Below are 21356 nucleotides of genomic sequence, written 5' to 3'. Positions count from 1 at the left end.
ATAATTCATATAAAGCACTTAACGCCTGGCATATAAAAATTACTATATAATTATTTGCTGTTATTATCTGATAAATGGAAGAAACGATTTGAATTAGTCCTTAATAATCCAATATATATGGTCACTATGTTAGTTATACCTTGCTTTGTAACAAACTACCCAAAATGTGGTGGCATAAAACAATACCACCATTTATTTTGTTTTTCTATGTTCTGAGGTTGACTGGGCTTAGCTAGGTGGGCTTCCCAGGGTCTCTTGTGTAATTGCAATCAGATAGTGGCTGGGGCAAACATCTCAAAGGCTTCCTCACTCATGGATCAGGCAGAAATGCTGAGAGTCAGCTAGAACTTCAGCTGGAGTTGAACATCTACATGGGGCCTTCCCATGTGGTCAGTTCTCAAGCATAGGGGGCACTGGGAACTGGTAAGTTATCTCAGCAAGTCTATTGGACTAAGAGAGAGATGATCATAGCTCTGCTGCTAACTACCTGAGTGGCTTTCAGTAAGTTTAAAAGTCTGAGCCTTAGCTTTCTTCTCTATCAGGTGACTATAGTATTACCTGCTATAATTACTTGCAGTGAGATTAGTAAAATCGAAAGCAAGCAAAATTAAAACACATTGGAAACTAAAATCCTTAGATGAGGTCTTAGATATGTTTTAAAAATTTTAACTCAAAACAAGAGATAGGTGAAGCAAGTATGAAAAGTCTTGATTATCCAGATGATAGATATATGGATTAATTATACTATTTTCTGTACTTTCGTGTATGTTAGAAATTTTGCGTAATAAAAATGTGTGAACTACTTCATAAGGAAGGGAATAAATGCTACAGTTAAAAGTGAAATCTATATACCTACAGCCCCATGATTTGGCCTTTTATTTATTGTTTAAGGAATGATATCACAGCTGTCTTCCTTTAGACTGTTTCTAAAATAACCCAAATTTGAAATTACTTTTAATACTACATGTGTCATCGGTATCATGACAATGGTGCTTTTTAAATGCAAATTATGTGTACATTTTTAGAGATTTTAGGTGATTCAAAATTTTAATGTGACATTCTGCAAATATCTTTAAATGGAATCTACAGGAATAGGGACAAAACTCAGGGGCAGTTCACGCTGCTTCTTGGGGCCAGTTTCTTTATGTCAAATTCCTTTTAGTGACTGTCACGTCACTTATTCTATCAGCAAGAGTGGCTCTTAAAAAGTAAATAACTTCTTTCATCTCTGCTCCCAAATACTAACCTTATATTTCAATGATTCAGACCTTATATTTCAATGATTTCACTGCTGATCATTATAGGAAATATGTAAGATGACAAACATAACTAGGAGAAATTATAAACCTTAGGGAATCTTACTAATTCGTGTTCTACACACATACCGATTGCTGATATGAATAAGATCCCCACGGGATTTCTCTCCCCAGTTTCCATGCCTGAGAATGAAATTCACAAAACTTCTTTCTTCTTCCTCCCAGTTTCCAGGGCAGGGATTCTGCAGTTCCCTTGCTCCTAGAAGATCTGAAGAAATCTGATGCCCTTGGTCTCTGTTTCTTTGCATCTTTTAAGAACTTCAAAGCCAGTTAAAGCAATATCCCTGGTCCTTTAAAACGTCGTCAAGAAATTTTTCAAAATAGATATAATCATTATAAAATCCTTCCACCCTAGCTGGATATTTAACACATCTTTTACTCAAACCCCTTGGTTCTGTCCAATTTCATTTGTTCAATTGATTTATATTTAAAGTGTCTAAACTTGAAGTATTCAAGTGTCTAAAATTTATATTTTTAGTGTTAAACCAGTAGGTACTATCCAGAATTGAGAATTCAGGATTTCATCAAATATAAATATAAAACAAGCTTGCACATGAGTGATATTCAGCTAATACCCGGAGCCGATCTGATGGAAAATGAGGGGGGAATTATGCTGTAGGATTTCCAAAGCTGGCTAACACATCACCTCAGATAATTTACTGTAAAATATATGCCTGGTCTCTGGTAATTATAAAGCACCTGTTGCATTTCTAAAAACCAAAAATGTAGGATTCATTCAGTGGCAATTTCTCAAAGGATAACATAATGAAAAACCAGGCAGTATTCTCAATTCAGGTTTTACATTATTCCCCCTAGAATTTTCATCAACCCACTAACCACTTAAACCTTGGAAGTCAATATGCTACTTGGAACTAGTTTAGTTATATAGTAACAAATTGTGAAGGCAAGTATTCTTCTCCTAGCCCTTTCCTGTATCTTCTAAATGAATTCCTGAGGGAAGGAAAACAAAGATCTGTAAGTGGAATGGAAGTAGGGGATTTTTAAAAAACTATTATATAGCCTAAGAGAATACCAACTCCAATAAACATTTATTGAAAAGCAAAAGGCAGAATTCTATGTGTTGTCACCTGATCAAATCTACCCTTCTAGAATATATAGAGAAATTAATGTAGCTCCTCTGATAATGAGAATATTAATAATATACACCTTGCTCAATTCTTTTTCTGTTTTGCCTTTATCAAAGTAAATGTCCTTTGCCTGCAATTTCGAGACATTGAATATGGGTATCTTAAGTATAAGTAACATCAGTGGCTACAATAGAAACAGTGAATTAAAAAAAAAAACATAATAATAATAAACTTCCACTTGATAATCTGATTAGAAAATTCTCAAATCCAGAAATGGTATTTTTCCCCATTGTTTCTCAAGTTTGTACTTGGATATTACTCAGGAGTGCTGACCTGCACTGCCACCTGGCTATTTCTGGATTCGTCACTTTCCTTAGAAGTAGAAATAAATGTCATTAACATTTTAACAGAACAAATATAATATAGAAGTATAGGTATATGTTTACCTTATAAATCATCCATCAAAATGCCCATAAAACCTACTAAGAAAGATTTGAGAGATAATTTACTGGTTTCCATTGAATAAACACACTTAAATTATTTCTCTTAAAAATATGTATCATTGATATTTTTGGAAATTTTCATATTTCCAACATATTTATTTTCCTATGAAATCTAATACATTTTACCTCCACAGCAAAAATACATTCTGACTTCCATTTAAAGAAGCAAGAGCAGAAGGTGGTTATTTTGGGGTTTTTTACTTCCTTGAGTGTCAGGAAGGGATAAGGAAGACATAATGGCATATAATGCATGCCTCAGGGAAGTTCTACAATAATACTGAACTTTTAGCTGAGGATTTTTTAATAAGTCCATAGCCAGTATCCAGATACTCAAGATGAGATTAATGAACATTTTATTACCTTTCATCCTATAAAATATATTAAGTATCTAATATGTTCCAGGCACTCTGCTAGGCTCTATCACTTAAAACATCTTATGTAAGCTCTCACGACACAGTGTAAATAATATTAGCTCCATCCTTCAAGGGGAGCAGAGATTCTTCATGGTTAAGTAAGAGACTTGTCTTAAATCATTCAGTAGCAGTCCAAGCCTTCAACTCAAGGCTGCTATTATGAAAGCCAGTGTTGTTTTCTTTCTCTCAAAAGTGATTGACCATGAAACAGTCCAATCGCTCTAGGGCTGATACATAAAAGACTGGAAGAGTGGAAGAAAATATTTACAACATCTAAGAAAGGGCTCATATCACAAAAATATAAAGAATTCCTGCAAATCAATATGATAAAGAATAAACAATCCAGTGGAAGAATGGATGAAAGATTTGAACAGGCACTTCACAAAAGATAATGTCCAAATGGTTACTAAGCATACATAGAAGCATTCGTTTATTAGTTATCGTTAAAATGCAAATTAAAGCTACAATGAAATATCATCCTACATATACCATAATAGCCAATATTAAAAAGACTATGTGGGTGAGGATACACAGCCGTGTACAGCATTGCCGATGGGAGTCTAAATTGTACATTCCCTATGGAAAAGCATTTGGTAGTAACTACTAAAAATAAACATGTCTGTGCCCTATGACCCAGAAATTCTACCCCTAGGTATAGAACCAAGAGAAACATGTACATATTTGTACCAAAAGATATGGTCAAATACATTCATAACAGCATTATTCGTAATAGCCAAAAATTGAGAAATTGAAAAATTTTGAAGTACCCAGAAAGTTTAAGCAGTGTGAATTGCTGATAAAGAGCTTAGATGTGATTAAAATTGTCTATGCATATATTAACTAGAACATTTCTTTAGTTGATTTATTCTGAATAATCTGTCCCCAATTCTCCAATGGTATAAAATTCACTTCTCTAACATGGAAGTTTATTGTGTCTAAGCTTTAGTATTCACGTGTGTGTTTACATATGCAATACATACCTATATTGTACTTTTGCAACTGAATATATGTACATATGTATGTGCACAACACACATATATCCAAATTCTTCATGCAATGAAAAATATATTTCAATTTTGTTGAAAAAATAAGCACAGCATTTTTAAACTAAACGAGCTACTGACCTGATGCTTTTAAATTAAAGGGGCAGTTGTTTCAGATGAGAATTTTTGTAGTTAATATGTAGGCTGGAAGAAAAAGTCTTTTTATAAATTCCTTGTCAATTCTACTAAGAGGTAGGGGAAATGTTTTTTGTGATTTCTTTTTTTAAAAATGAAAAGAACAGTTATTTTTTTCCTTTGCAATCTCTTGAGAAGGTGCATAGAACTCTAGCATTTATAAAATACCATGGTAATGTGTCCCAAATGAAAATGCTTGCTATTTAATGGTAAGAGCTATTTTCATAATTACCTACATGGACTAGTTTACCTAAATCCTCATTACCTCAGAGTTAATTTTAGCTTGATTGGAGTGTCAGGGAAGGTGGTTCACAGTTCTGAATACTAAACTAATACCAGAACAGGTTACCTTCCATGTAGCCCAATGAACATCAGACATTAATATTTTCATGTTATTTTCAAGGAACCAAAAGTCTGAGATTTGTGAATAAATTACAGTTCCTAATCTCTCCAGTCTGAGTCTGGTATAGTACAGCAGAAAGAATATTGTCCTAATAGTCAGAAAGAAAACTTATTTCCAAATACTGGCTCTAACCCAGACAATTTATCTTTCTAAGCCTAAATTTCCTTACCTTAAATAAGGACCTGGAAGATGCCAGTTTTCCTAAAGTGCTACAATCCTGTTTGGCCAGCTCAGCATTAGTCAAACAAGGATCAAGCCCTTGAGGCTTTCGCTGGGTAGATCTAGAAGCTCTGACAGGTTCATTCACCTAACCCAGTGTATTAACCCTTTGTGCTGTCAAATATAGTGATGCTGTGACCTATAGCAGTTTACCAGGTTACTGCACACTTGGTGACTTGACTTATCAGGTAAGATTCCCCTTAGCTGTGCTTGTTCACAAGCCTATTTATGCAATTTTAGTGTATAATCGTAACTATGTGATTGAATTAAATAGAATATAAGCAGGTAACATGAGCGTACAAAGAAAATAATTGTTTCTATGGCTAAGTAGAATGAGCTGGAGAGAATTTATAAAAATGAGTTTCAACAAAAATTGCTTTTGAATTAAGAATGGTAAAACATAACAAAATAGTTTTTAAACCTAAAAACCTCCTGCACTCAGCCTTGCATCTGTATTTAGGTTCCTACTACATTTAAAAAGATTGAAATTTGAAATTGTAGGCGATGCGTAAAAATGGTAACACTCTGATAAGCAGAACTGTAATGAAACAAAGAGCATTTCTCCAACATCAAAAAACTGGGGGACAATGGTACTTGTACTGTCAAAATAGGAGTTGAAGGTGTGTGTCTAGGCCAGGTTCACGGAACTAGACTGAGACAGGTTTTCATGCAAGGAATTTATGTGAAATTGCCCAAGGGAGCAGCACCTGTAAAGCAGTAAGGGAAGAATCAGACTGCGGAGGGAGGAGGTTGAAATGCCGTGTACTGCGACAGAAATCTTGTAGGGGCCCCAACTAAGGGGGGAGGCCTGGACACTCGCATCCACTCCACACCCACCAGTCATTAGGTGAGGATTGTCCTCTGGGGAAGAGGTGTAATCTGAACAAGGCAGCTTCAGCTTCCTTGGGGTAAAGGCAGATACATGCCAGAGAGGGACTCAGCTGTAAGCCAGTAGCAGCTAACACTTCCTGAGGTAGGAAAATGAGTACTTCAGTCCCAAAGCAGGGGCTCATTAACATACAATTGAAAAGCATTTGAAAAGAGCTTAGATGTGATTAAAATAGACTCCACAAGGTATACTATGATAGTCTTAAATTTCATGTTTACAAATATTCCCAAGTACTCTTTAAGTGGAGGAATAGCCCAAACTAATGTCTTTTAATGCCTTCTGATAAAATAATATATCATTCTGTATAAATCAGTGGATTTTAACCTGGGGCAATCTTGTCCCCGCCCAGGAAACATTTAGCAATATCTGAGGACATTTTTAGTTGTCACAAATAGGAGTATGCTAGCAGGTAGAGGCAAGGAAGGATACAGCCAAATATCCTACAATGCACATAGCAGCGCCCACGAATAAAGAATTATTTGGCACAAAAATGTCAATAGTAGCAAGGATGAGAAACTTGGTCTAAACCAATGCTTTAGTTAGTAGTTGCAGATGGCAAATATGTAAGTCTTAATATCTTTGGAATTTCAGCCTGTTGGCTGCGAGCCATGCCATTTCTATCCTGTTCTGAACACTCGATACAATTGTGTTAAAAAAAAATTCAGTGCCAAGTGTTAAGAATGTAGCAAATTACTCTTGCTCACCAAAACCATCTCTCTCTTTTTTCTTGGGCATGAAGATAGACCGCATTTCCCAGTCTCTGCAGTTCGGGGTGACTGAGTAACAGTTCTAATCAATAGAAGAGAAGCAAAAGTGTGTGCCACTTTCACAAGTAGACCATAGAAACCTCCCACGGGTGATCCTCCATTCTCATTTTCCATTCTTCAGGTGGAAGACAACACCCCAAGACTCATGAGCCGGTTTCTAAACAATGCATTAGGTACCTCAGGGAACTGCAGCAATTCACAACGTCTTCCTAGGACGTTATAAATTTTCAAGGGAAATATAGCAATATCTATCAAATACTGCACAAACTACTAGCTTGAAGTAATCTACAGTTTCAACATTAGACCACACTGCATTTCTTTCCAAAATTTATCTCTGTGGTTGCTGTAAGAAAAAGCAAGTGCTGTGTAAAAATCAGTATGGACCAGGAAACGGGGGCGGGGTGGGGTGGTGGTATCCAATTTCATCTCAGGGTTTAAGTTGCGAGCACACATAGTCCAACTGGTACCTATTGTGCTATTTTTAAGGGTACATTTTCTTTCAATTCATGTGCACAATTTTTAATTTTTTAAATAGCTACTGGGTTGTCAGGACATAAATATTTAGTAAGTTGTTGGGGCTAACTACTTAATCAACAGAAGTGCTATGTGTTTCTTTTGGCTTAGGAGCACCATGAAAAAAAAGTATTGGGACAATGAGGGTGTCACGAACTGAGGAAGTTCAGAGACCTCTGCCCTGCAGGATGGCATAGGCACAAGACAGAAGGGACCTCTCTAGAACCTGTTTCCTTTCAGAATTTGTCTGTTATAGCAGTTAATGCTATCTTAACTAACACAATGAATTAAATGAATACAGTAAATTCAAGATCTATTCAAATGTAATCCTCGGATTGAAGCTGTGATTGAGTCTTCTGTGCCAGATATCATGCTGGGTACTTTGATTAAGGTCTTTGGTTTCATCAATGGAAGCCCAGTGGCCTTTTAATCTCCTCTACCTTGCAATCAAGCCTCCTCTTTCCCCCATCACGTGCTTGTCAAAATGAAGGCTTCCTCGGGCTGACATTGAGAGAATCCACTTCAGTGAGCCTAGGGTGGAACCCAGATGTTTTTAACAAGTACCCTAAATGATTCTTATCACCAGAACAATTTGAGAAAACCTTGTTCTATCATCTAATCTGTACATGGCAATCTGCCTTACAGGTAACACCATGTATCCTGATACACAAACCAAAGTCTTAGTTTGACCCCTATATACAATTTTTGCCAATAATCAGTTTGATGCTGTTATCAAAATATATCTTCAGTGAATCTACTTCTCTCCATCTGCTCTGCAGTTACCACTATTATCCTCCAGCTAAAACACCTACAACTTTTAACAGTGTTTCTGGCTCTACTCTTCCTTGTTTTCACTACATTCTCCACTCAGTGTCCAAAGTCATCTTCTTAGACCATAAATCAGATTGAGCGATGATTATGTCACACTTCTGATTACATCTTTTAAGGGATTATGCTTGGGATAAAATCCAAACTTTCTTTTCATGGCTCACAGATCCTGCATGTTCTGGCTCTGACCACCCCACCAGCTTCCCCCAGGCCATTTCTCTCACTCATCATCCAGCCCCTCCTGTATTTCTTTGAGGTTTGCAAACACAACAGGTTCTCACCTGCCTCATGGCCTTTCTACATGGGACACTCTTTATCCACTCTTCAGATGACTAGGTCCTGTTTATCCTTCAGCTCTCATCTTAAATTTTACTTCCTTGGGGAAGACTTCTTTGACTACCCTGTAAAATGTAGAATTGTTCATTCTTGTCTTAATCTCAGGCTGTTATTCTTGTCTTCCGTATCACTTATCACAGGCTATTATTCTTGTCTTTCGTATCACTTAGTCTGCGTCCGAAGGGCCAAAAATCAAGAATACCAGTGTCTGAGGGCAGCAGAAGGTGGCTATCTCAGCTCAAGCAGAGAGCAAATTTGCCCTTTTTGTTCTATTCAGACCCTCAATAGATTGGACGATGCCCACCAGCATTGGGCAGGGTGATTTTACTTAGTCTACTGATTCAAAGAGAGAATCTCACAGATATATCCAAAAATAATGTTTTAATGGCTATCCGGACATTCTTTAACCCAGCCAAGTTGACACATAAAATTAACCACCAAAAAGTTCATATCCATATGTCAATAATTTTATAGTAAGTTGCTTGATCAGGCATTTTGAAAATTCATCTCTCCATTTCCACTTAGGTACATTCTTAAAATTGGACATCACTCTCAGGAGAGTGAACATTATCTCTAGTCTCAGACTTTGTTCTCATTGTTTCTGAGCATGTATCACGTTTGGCCTTCTCAGTTCCACAAGCCACTTTTTAAATTCAGTATCATAAGGCTTTTTTATTAAATTTTTGTGGCTTTGTTTTCTTCATGCTTCTCAAAATTAAATTGTTTAGTGCCAGTTTATATCCAACTTGACAGCTCAAGTGAATTTGCTTTTAAGGAGTTTGTGGACTTCTTGAAATGCTTGGACTATACAAGGAGCACTCTTGTTTCACACATTCAAAGGGTCATAGTCAAGATGATGAATTACATCCTTTCCATGTCAAAAAAAGACTGGAAATCTCTTCATTTCTATTTCTTGACCATGTTTTCTCTTTCTCTGCTAATGAAGTCTGAAATGTTACTGTCACATCGATTGATGGTTGATGGCTATTTTATTTCCATATTCCTTCTTTGATACTAATGAATATGCGGTAGTTCTTCAAAATGAGCCTGTTTACTTATAGTTTATTGTGAAGCCTTAAATCCTTTCTAACCTGACACCGCTGGGACAGACATTATGCTCCAGCTCTATTTACTTTCGAAAATGAGATTTCAGATAAGTTACTGATCAGCATTATGCAATGAAATACCTCTACTGACATTTCTTTCATCCTGAAAAAGGAGTTGGATTTTTGTTCGGTAATTTTTTTGATAATAGATATTGAAATTCTCTTATCTTTGCTTTTTGCAACAACAATTTCTAAAAATTAAAAGTAGACTTCTAAAAATTGTTGTGCTATTACAATGTTTATTCTCACTTAGAATAGTAAAAATCAGTAACATCAAAGGAATTTGGCTAAATAAATTACAATATGGAATGAAATGCTATGCAGTCATTAAAAAGATGCTATAGAATAATATGAAATGAAAAAAAAATTAACATATTTATTTACTCGGCAAATGTTTTTTGAGCTCTTAATATATCCTGGACACTATGCTGGGTGCCGGAACCTCTGTAGTGACAAAGAGATACAGTCTCTGGCCTTTGATAGGAAAAAAAAATACAAAGAAAAAACAAAGAAGCAGGCTGTTTGGCAGAATCAATTTTTCTTATTTTAGATATACACACACAAACACACTGATGAATACATTGCTTATTCTCTGATGACAGCTACAAAGCTTGAATTTTCTTTTGCTACATTTGCTGAAATATTGATGCTTTATTTTTACTAAAAAGAAGACACTTTAAAAACAATTTTCAGTAAGCAAAATGTTACAAATCCTAGCCACCAGTACCACTTGAGAATATTGACACTGTAAATGCTAAATAAGTAGATATCTATAAGATCTGAGGTATAATGTGATTAGAAACAAGAAAAGTGTTCATCTTCCTTCAGCCATTTAGCTTCACTGAATGCTTGTATGCAAAGCTTTATGGCAAATACTATAGTCTACTTTATGGGTTATTTTGCTTTCTATAAAAAGCCAAAAAAAAAAAAAAACCCTAAGATATTACGTGATCAAAACTTAAGCTGTAAAGGCATATAAAGACAATAATTTTAATATCTCCTAATGATGAATGCACTTGCTTTCACCCCACAAAATATTTGGCCACTAATCAATGTGACTTTGGGGTGAATTGATGTTCATCTTCACCTCACCTGGCTTTTATTAAGATCTATTAAAGTATTTTGTTAACTATACTCTCTCTTCTGTTGTTTTCTTAAGTAAATTCAAGGTGAATCCAAAAGAATAAAATAATGTAAATTAAAGACCTTGAACGCTTAGTAAAACCTAAGGGAGATTATATTCATTGTGTTGCATAACACTTGATATAATGAAGACAAAACTTTCTCCCCAGTGCTCACTTTGTGTGTTACATGCTTTAATCATTTTATTCTTTCCATCATTATTATTGCAGTGTTAGGAAGGGTGAAGGTTGCGTATCTTAGACAATCAATGATAAGAGAAGCCTGTGTTTAGAAAGTGATTTGTATTCAGATGTTTCCAAAGCTCTTGCATGCAATTTTTGATTGCTCTTGTCTGTTTGTTTATCATAAGCTTCTTCTACCTGACAATTTAAACGAGATCAAAACTTTATGAACCCCATTGACTGAATGTATTAGATTTTAAAATATTAGTATTTGATATGCATATTGGGATGAGATAGAGAGGTTAGGGAAAATACGCTTAGGCTGTAGTTTCACATTTGCATTTTTATATTATTATTTTGCGTCCAAGAAGTATTTATGAATACCTTAGCAGAGATTATTGTTGAAAGTTTTTTAGTTCTTTTTCAAATTTGTTTAAATCCACTCTAATTTGGATGGTACAGTAACTTAAAGTCATACTGAGTTTGGTTTTAATCCTAGCCATGTGATCTTGGACAAGTTATTTAATCTGGGACTAGTTTTTTCATGGCTAAAGGGGAAACTAGTACCTACTTCATTAGGGTACCATTTGGAATAAATGAGATAATACACAGAAAGTGCCTGATGCTTAATAAATGATAACTATTGGCAGCGTCCCCTGTTGCTTATGTGGAATAATGCTAGAAATAAATAAGGACACTGGTAGATAGTATATATCCTCTTTCGAGGATTGCATTATTACGTCACCGAACCTTGTTCTTAAAATGTAAAAATAATAGTCTAAAGGGAGAAATTAAAGACTTAGTTATCCCGGCCTATACTTATTTTGGAAACAGATGATTCCTGGTGATCATCTCCTATGAAACTGAATGCCAACCAGTAACTGAAATGGCCGGCAAAATTGTCCAGCCACCCTGTGCCATCCCCTCAGCTATGATTATTCCCACTCTGCACTGGGGCAGAGGATTAGCAGATACTGGACGGAATTTTCTGATATTTCTTCCAGAGATGAACATGTATTGCTCTTGGAAAAAAAAAAAAGTTATTAAAAATTAAATAACCATGGGACTGAAAACTAGAGTGAGGAGAGACTCAGTTATGCAAGCTCTTTCTCAAAAATCGAATACTAATAAAAAAAAAAAAACCTACAACAATAATAACTATCAACTAAATAGGACTTTTACTGCATGTCAGGCATGTTTGCTGTACTTATCTCCTTACCTGGATTACCTTAGTATGACTTTTACCATAATTGAGAGTTAGTAGTTAGTGTTATACTCCTGTTACAGATGGGGAAAACAGAATTTGAGGTTAACCAGGCGGTCTCGTTGCAAAGCCCCTGTCTCCTCCATGAGGTCCCTCAGCTGTCTGGACTGAGCCAACACATTAGGGAAGAAGTATTTGAATTCAGGAACTTCCCAGATACCAGATCCAGAGCTGCACAGTGAACTCCATGCTCTTTCTACTTGTAAGGATGAGAACCCTAAAGGGAGGTCCTGCCAGGGTCCATCTCAGGACATGCAACCAGTGGTACCTGATTTATTAATCAGGATTTATTACTCTGGGTATTCTAAGTGTTTTACTTGTCTAATGCCCTTTATTTTATACAATAAATCTATGAGATAGAAATTATTAGTATCCTCCCCACTTGGAAGAAATTAAGATTTAGAGATTAAGTAACTTGCCCAAGGTCATATTTAGTTAATGAGTGATGATTTGGAGCTGGCTGGCAAATCCAGACCACTTAGGCAGAAGGGAGAAACCTGAATTGTATGGAAAGAGGGTGGGAATTGGAGAAGGAAGACAGAAAATATTTCAGAAGAGAGAAGGAGGACCTCTCTGAACAGATTTCTCCCATAACCTTGCTCATGTGTGAAACAGAAACATGTATCATACAAAATGTTTCCCACTGCTTTAGCTTTACCTGGTACAGAAACGATTAATGGTTTTGTATGATTCAGAGTGTATTCCAGATGCATTATTAATCACCGTTCATATTTAAAAGGTCACCAAAACTCAGCGGCTTCCCTGGGAGTATAGGCACAGCTGCACCATTCTGTGTCTGTGATTTTTGAGGCTGTTTATATGCTGTGCCAAACAATCACTCTATAGGTAGTTTCAACAAAGCTATCTGACTGTAATTTCAAAAAAAGACCAAAGTTGGCATTTAAAAGATGCAAAAGGTATCATTCTAGAGACAACCAGCAAACAAGGACTGGGGGCAACAGCCAGGGGGCAAAATCCAGCCAGGCGGATGCAGGATCCCAGCAGGTCAGGAGAACAGAGATATAAATAGGCCAGCCGGACCAAAGAGAGGCCAAGCAGGCCAGGGCTCCCTCGTTATAGGGCTGCCGTTCAGAATCAGATCTGCCATCCCTGGGAGTCTTGGAGAAACTGGAAGGCAGAGTGGAATATTGGCCACAAGTACAGGCAGGAACCACAAGTATAAGCGAGAACCAAATTTAGGGCACAAGATGAGGCCATTTGATCTCAGCCATGAAAACTAATGAACTAGATGGGGTACCTTAAATTCTAGGATTTGTCTTTTTGACATGTGCTTGCTTGGGGTTCAGTCATCTTATGTCTAATTGCTTTTCAGTTGAGTCTCATGGGTTTTCTAGTCAATGTATGGCGTCAAAGGGAAATGATGCTCATACTGTCTCCACTTTCCTAAGCAGTACATCCTATTCTCATCTTCTTTGCATTGGGTAGGACTTCGAGAACTCTTCAGGCCCACACTTCCTCATCTTGGGGCCAGCCATATTTTGGAATTCAGAATTTTTCAAATTTTAAAAAGGCGATATTGTTTCCCATAATTAGGTGTAAGGCAGCACTCCTTAACTAAACATGTTTTCAACAAATTGAGTGAGTGTTCTAGGGATAAAGACTGTACAGTTCAGGGAAAGTTTTGCTAAATTTTATTTTTTAGTTTTACGAGCTTTGGGATTTCATAATTGAAGATAAGGGATTGTGAACATGAAGAAGAAATAGTGGCTATAATGAGAATTTTTTAAATTAAATTTATTGGGGTGACATTGGTTGGTAACACTGAGTTTCAAGTGTAAAATTCTACATCATCTGTATATCACACTATGCGCTCACCACCCAAAGTCTAGTCCCCTTCCATCACCATGTATTTGACCTCATTAGCCTCCCCCACCCCCTACCCTTCTGATGACCACCAGACTTTTGTCTGTATCTGTTTGTTGTGCTGCTTCGTTTTAAATCCCATATATGAGTGAAATCATATGGTTCTTGTCCTTTTCCATCTGACTTAGTTCACTTATGATACTCTCAAGACGCGCCATTGTTGTTACAAAATAGCAGTACTTCATCTTTTCTTATAGCCGAGTAGTATTTTATTGTATATATGTAGGACATATAACGTACATCATACATATCATATATGCCTACATACACATTAGGCGTTTAAGAAGTTGCACTAGTGCAGTTAACTCACCATGGCTCTATCTTTCCCAGCAATGCAAATTATAACACTGTTTGGTCCACATAAAACTCAAATGCAATTTTCACACAAGTTTTAAAATGCACAAGAAAATAAATTTTAAAACCCCGTGTCAGGCTTTCTGTCTGGCCTTCATAGGGCCTCCCTGACTCTTGCACACCAGCACCCCTTTACTAGGCCATCTGAGATTAAAAGGAGCACTAGACAGACCCCTGTGCCCCAGGTACCACTCCCACTCGGGGCCCATTTTTATGTTCAGAGGTCAGAGAGGTATGTGCTTGCTTGTTTACTAGTGTTTAAACAAGGTTGCTCTTTCCTCACAAACTAATTTTGTGCTTAAGATGATCTCTGGGAAGGTAGAAACATTGCGTTTATCTGACCATCTGTTAAGGAGCACCGGTTCATTAGAACAGACTACCAACTGGTTCACCTTTCAGAACTTTAATAAAATATTTTAAGCAAAGGTCAGATGGATAGCCAACTTTCCCTTAAAAAAAAAAAAAACAGACACATATACATGCATACCCATCACATCATCTATTCACACAAACATGCATGAAATCACACTCAGTATACATACCTTGCACACACAGCATATATAATCACATATGACATGTATATACACACACGTGCACACATATTCATAAGCATGTACATCTGTCACACACACATGCAAATTCCCACACATACCGATCACACATATATGTACAGGCACACGTGTCCCCACACACATATGTACACACATACCTGTAGTAGGCTGAAAGGTGGTCCCCCAAAGATATCAGGACCTAATCACTGATACTTGCTCCCTTGGGAAAAGTGTCATGACTAAAGTTACTGAGGGTTTTGTGGTGGAGAGATCATCCTGGATTACCCAGATGGGCCCTACATGCCATCATTGCTTTTATAAGAGAGAGGCAGAGAGAGATGTGACACACAGGTAGAGGAGAAATTCTATGTGAATACAGACACTGGAGTGGTGTGGACAGTCCAGGAATGACAGTAGTCACCAGGGGCTGGAAGAGGAGATCAGGTTCTCCCCTGGATCCTCTGGAGGGAGTGCGGCCCCACCCACCCCTTGCTTTCAGCCCAGCGAGGGTGATTTTGGACTTCTGGCCTCCTTGAATATTTACGCAGACACGTGCCCATGCACACACACATATATACCTTAGTTACTTTTGTACACAAACATGCACATATACATTCAAATACATATACAATTGTATATGTGTGCTAATAAGTTAGGTTAGTTATCTCTAAAACACCTTCAATGATACCAAAAACTTGAAGCATACACTCTTCAAATAAGATAAATATGTAAATAAGATGTCAAAATATTAATAACAATTGGAGGAGACAATGACTTTTTCCCCACATTTAGTCTTACACATAAATAATAACTAACATTAGACAAAAGCCTGTGCTAATTGTTTAACAACCACAACAATCATACTCATGAGAAACTGAAAGAGGGTCACGGAGTGAGGAGCTGAGATGTGAGCTCAGGCATTAGGGTTCCAGAGGTCACATTTTAACCAATAAGAAAGTCTTTTAAAATCTCAACCTTTTTTAAATAAAAACCTCTGTATTTAGTGACACATCTCACCAGTGTCACTTGCTACTTTATTGGAAGCCATAGCACCTGTGCACTTGCTGGAATCAGGGTTAATTGGGTCATCTTAACTGAAATCAAAATTCTATCTGGTAAGGAAGGGCCTTTTCTTTACCTTGCTCTGCCCCTGCCTGCCCCACCCCCACCCTGAATGAGGCGTTCTGCCACTGGAGACACCACACGCCATGTGCACTGTGCACAAAAAGATGTGAGCTTGCACCAACAGCATCTTGACTGAGCACCTGAAAGTCTGCTCCCTCCACTGGGCAACCTGGAACCACTCAGGGGCTTGGCCTTCTTTCTTATGATTGTGACTTTAGAAACATTGTTCTCATTTTTGTTCCACGTGTACAGGTCACATATTCTGATGAACAAATCAAAATCATGTTATAATAAATACATGTTTATTTTAAGGTACAGAATATTACTAATTGAGCCTTCCTAAAAATAGAGACATAATTATTATACCTACAGCCCTCCTCATAGTGCAGCCATGAATAGAAAAGTATTTTTAGGCCAGATATTCTGAATAAACCCTATTCTGTTTGATCTTGGAAGCTAAGCAGGATCAGACCAGGTTAGTACTTGGATGGGAGACCACCCAGGAATACCAGGTGCTGTAGGCATAAATAATACAATAAAATAAATAAATAAATCCATCCCTACTTAGGGAGTTTTTCTTTTAGGGCACTCCAGATAATCATCAGATTGTCTGTTTCTAGTCATCCTATTACTCCAAATCTTCAATCTTCAACCAGCAGTCCTGGCCAAGTTTTTATCCCAAAATTGTGCGATCACAATATTGTTTATCCAGATTCCCATGGAAACTGATTCTCTTAGGATGAACTGCTTCCTTCCTTCCCAAGTAACCCCATGAAAATTTAGTCTGTCCTGGTTTCCTAGTGTTCACCTTCAATTCCGTGTGGGTTGGAAGGTAGGTAGTTATTTAAAAGCAGACTTTAATACTCACCATAATACCTGGATCTGCCTTTTACCAGTTATCTTTCTTGAAACCTGGTTCTGTCCTCGAATCCTGTGATCCTAAGCTCACTCCACAAACAGAAGGACAGTAAGAGGTCTTTCTTCTCTAGTGTGGGCCAGGTGGCTAGGGACAGGCCAGGGCAGTGAAACAGGTGGAAAGTCCTGAGAGGAAGCAGAAGCCTATAACTTGAGGGGTAATCAAAGTGAGGAAAGTCCTGCCTGGCTGTGCCTGAGAGGAAGGGCTGAAGCAACTTCAGGAAGAATAAACTGATTGTCTCTGTCTTTTCTGGCCATTGTTAGTTAAACAAGGAGGCCCTTAGACTGAGGTGGCTCTTGAATCCTGGCAGCCTATGTAAATCAACCAAAACCTAAGCCTGTAAGTGCCTCAAGGTTGTAAAATCAAAAACATAGGACAATCACAAATAGCCAACTAGGCTTTAAGCTACAACCAGTCAATAATTTCTTTCCTTTGCTCCAGCCTTTTCTCTGTGTAAGCCCCTCCTGGAGTGTCTGTAGTGTTCTAACCACTTCCAGTCTGGCACAGCTCCATTCCAATCAATTTTTGCTCAATACACTCAAAATTTTCAATATGCCTCAGTTTATCTTTTAGTAGCATAAAGGGACCAGCCAAGACAAAGGCCATGTTCAAAGTCAGTAAGCAGCTCTGGCCAAGGGGCTTCTGGGCGGATATATCAGCAGAGACAATGAAGGGTTTATTTCTTGGATTTGTTTTCATTTTTTTAAAAAAACTATAAATGCATAAGGAATCTGGCCTTGCCCTCAAAAACCTTCTGGTCTCTCTTCTTTACCTTCTCTCATTTATTCTGAAAAGGGTGCTCAAGTGAAGGTGACAACCCTAATCAGAGACAAGGTGAGGATTGTACAAGCGAATGAAAATACTACACTCAGCCAGACCTTGGAGAAAAAAAATGTAATTGCCGCTTTTCACAGGAGGACATCAGGCAGGAAATGGCAGTTTTCTGAGATAAGCCACAAGCGGTCCCTATCTTAGGATCTCAGTGAATTCTCCTGATGTGTGCCACAGGGTGGTAGAATGTTAAAGAAGGAATAAAGCAGAAGGGAGGTGTGGCTCTTACCCACATGGGATCACAAAACGAGCAGTCACTCACTTCCATACATGGACGATGGAAAAACTATGACATTCTACTGTGGCCGCCATCCTTGCATGAACTTTTATATAGTTTTTCCCTTTTTCTAAAGTGGAATGATTTACACCATCTGAATGAAACCTTCCCCTGTATATAAGATTGACATCCAGTGTGTACTGTTGTGATGTCTTCTATATCCTAGGATTTAAAACCAATTTCTCTGCTTCTCGTGATTTTTGCTTCTGTTGGTTCAAAATAGTTACAGTGCTAGGTTACAGGTGTTTGCTCGTTTTGAAATCTATGAATGTTTCTTGAATTTAAAGAAAAAAAAATTGCCGATGTTTTTCTGTAAAATAAGAATCAAAGAAAAATTTGAAGTGCGAGCCCAGTAGAGAGAGATTTCCTTTATTTTTATTATTCTTTCTTTCCATCTTCCCTTGCGTTCTCCTCATTTACATATTATTAACTGAAGAACAATTTGTGGATTAGAGTTGTTCCCTCTGTCTCAGGCAAATCATCAAGATGAACCCTTTGAGAACACAAATGAAAGGGAAATGCTCACCCTTTGTATTCAGAGAAAACTGAACACATGCTAAGGACTGGGATATCAGGGCAAATCGTTTTGTCTTTTGCCAGACTTTCCCCTAAACATGGAGTAGACTCTAATGTTGATGGCAGTTATCTAGAACAGAATTACCCACACTGTAGGACACGGACTCCTGACCATTAGGTTTAAATGGGCTGGACCATTGGTGTACGCCTTACCTGTGCTTTGAGGGGACTGACGGGAGGCCTTTTTGTTCAACTGGTTGCTTAGAGAAACAAGTTATAAAACACCCCCAAGACGCTGACCTGGAGGGCCCTTGTGCTCCTCTGGACCAAACGACAGGCGGGCATATACAGCCCAGCAGCAAGCTTGGCTGGAGAACATATAAGCATTCCTCAGGGATCCCCAGAAATGAGTTGGTGAAAAAACATCAAGAATAAAACTCTCCTGTACTCAGATCTTTGCATATGGGGAATTATTTATTTTTTTTAAATTGACCTTAATTTACATTCACAAGCACTGGCAGTGAAACATAGTGATTATAACTTACTTCTACTCGTTCTTAATTAAGCAAGTTTTTAAAAATATTTCATATTGAAACGTACAGATTTTAAAGGCAAAGTTTATCAAATATGTACACATCCGTATAATCATAACCTAGGTCAAGACATAGAATACTTCTGGCCAATACTCTCTCATCTCCCAATGGTAACCAATGTGCCGGCTTTCATCACTATTCAGTAGTTTTGCCTGGAGCTGAACTTCCTATAAATTGAATAATACAATATGTAGTCTTTGTGTCTGGTTCTTTTTATTCACTAGTATGTCTGTGAGAGTCATCAGATTATTATGTTTTTATTATTGCTGTGAGGCATTCCATTATATGAATATATCAGAATTTATGTATCCACTCTAACATTGATGGACATTTGAGTTGTTCTTATTTGGGGGCTATGGGAAATGACAGTACTATTTCTGTACGTGTTGTTTGGTGGATATTAACGCTCCTATTGCGTATATGCTCGGGACCGGTGCTGAGGGTTAGAGGGAATGGATCACTTACCTTTAATGAGACAGTTTTACAACGTGGTTCTAACAGTTTACACTTCCACCACCCCTGTTTGGTTGCCAATAGACTGCATTTAGCCATTCTGCTTGCTGTACAATAGTTTCACAATGTAGGTATTTGTTTGAATTTATGATCCTGAGCATCTCTTGGTACTGCTTCAACTGAATATCTTTTTTTGTAAAGTCACTGTCTTTTGCTTTCAGTTTTTTTTCTCATTGATTTATATAAAACAACAAAATGGATAGATACATAGCTAGATAACGGGGAAAAGACATTTAATTATACATATATCAAACATTAGGTATTCCTAACATCTAGTATGTGGCTTGCCTTGTCACTCTTATTGTGTTTTAATTAAAGTATTTAATGAAGTCCAACTTATCAATATTTTCTTTTATGATTAGGATATTGTGACATAAGGAAATCATTCCTAACCTAAGTTCAAGAAGATATTCCATATCTTCTTTTTTCTTATATTGTTTTATTTACTTCACAATATATAATGAGCATCTTTCCATATAATAGGTAAAACTCCCCAGCTGACAGAAACACAACATTCAATTAGAAGCTGGTAATAGGAAACCCATAGGAAACGAGTAACACCAAAAGGTTTACAATGAAGGCACAACACAAACATGGAAGTTTAGGGAGCAGGTGTATTGCCCTATTAGCTTTAGGGGAAAAAAGTGCATTCAAGGTATAAGGTAAAACTCATCATGATGATCATGGCGAGAAGGGTCAGGCCTAACTGTCCACAGACTGTGACTCAATTGCTTTTTCCTTTTTCCTCAGCTTTTGCATAAGTCTCCTCATCTCCCCAATTCTTTCCATATTCTCTTCTCCCATCCTGGCCTGTGGCTCTCCAAGCCTCTGAATCACATCCCATTTTACTGCCTAACACAGAACCACCTGTGATTTCCTCTAGGCGCACAGCACTCACCAGCCGCCAAAGGGAGGGACAAGGGCTCTGCTTTATTAACATCTTGCTCTTTATCCATTTTTTTTTTTCATTTTCCTGGTTGGCATTTTCCATGATGAGTTTGTTTCCCCTAACTTGCTCCTCTTTGGATGCCATCGCTGCTGGGTCTATCCTTGCTCTCTCCTCCGCCTTCCGATTCTCGCCACGTGTGTGCCCGCGAGACCCTTGGATCCGCAGACCTGCCCACCCTCCTCCACCTACTCTTGGGGCCGCCCCTGGCTCTCAGGTCCACCGGGAGCAGAAACTCTCTTCTATATCTTATGTTAGAAGCTTTACTGTTTTATCTTACACATTTAGGCCTGTGATACATCTCACATGAGTTTTCGTATATGGTATGAAATAGGAGTCAGCGTTAATTGTTCCTCCACATGGTTTCCAATTGACTCGAAAAGACCAGCTTTCCACACTGCTTTCTTCCCACAAATTGCAGTGGCTCCTCCCTGATAAATTAGGTGAACATATATGAATGAGTTTGCTTCTAGGCTAATACTGTCTTCATTTCTATGGCTTTATAATAAACAACCTTCATATCTGCTAGTGTAAGTACTCTATCTTCCTTCTTCAAGTTGGCCTTGGCTATTGTAGGTATTCAAACATCTTATCTATTTTAAAATTTGATACTATACACACGCTGCTGAGATTTTTAATAATGGGATATTATTGAACCTACAGGTCAATTTAGGGAGACCTGATATAGTAATGACATTGTCTTCATGATATAGGGTGAGTTCT

General features: G+C 37.6%; 1 pseudogene; it reads right to left on the bottom strand.

The window, feature by feature from the left end:
* Positions 1–18521: 18521 nt before the first annotated feature.
* LOC107504276 lies at positions 18522–21037 on the bottom strand (annotated as a pseudogene).
* Between the last annotated feature and the right edge of the window lie 319 nt (positions 21038–21356).

The sequence above is a fragment of the Rousettus aegyptiacus genome, unplaced genomic scaffold (genome assembly GCF_014176215.1).
Source record: "Rousettus aegyptiacus isolate mRouAeg1 unplaced genomic scaffold, mRouAeg1.p scaffold_m13_p_11, whole genome shotgun sequence".
NCBI classification, from domain to species: Eukaryota; Metazoa; Chordata; class Mammalia; order Chiroptera; family Pteropodidae; genus Rousettus; species Rousettus aegyptiacus.
The sequence above is the reverse complement of the archived record's forward strand: the minus strand, read 5'-3'. Positions and strand labels throughout refer to the sequence as shown.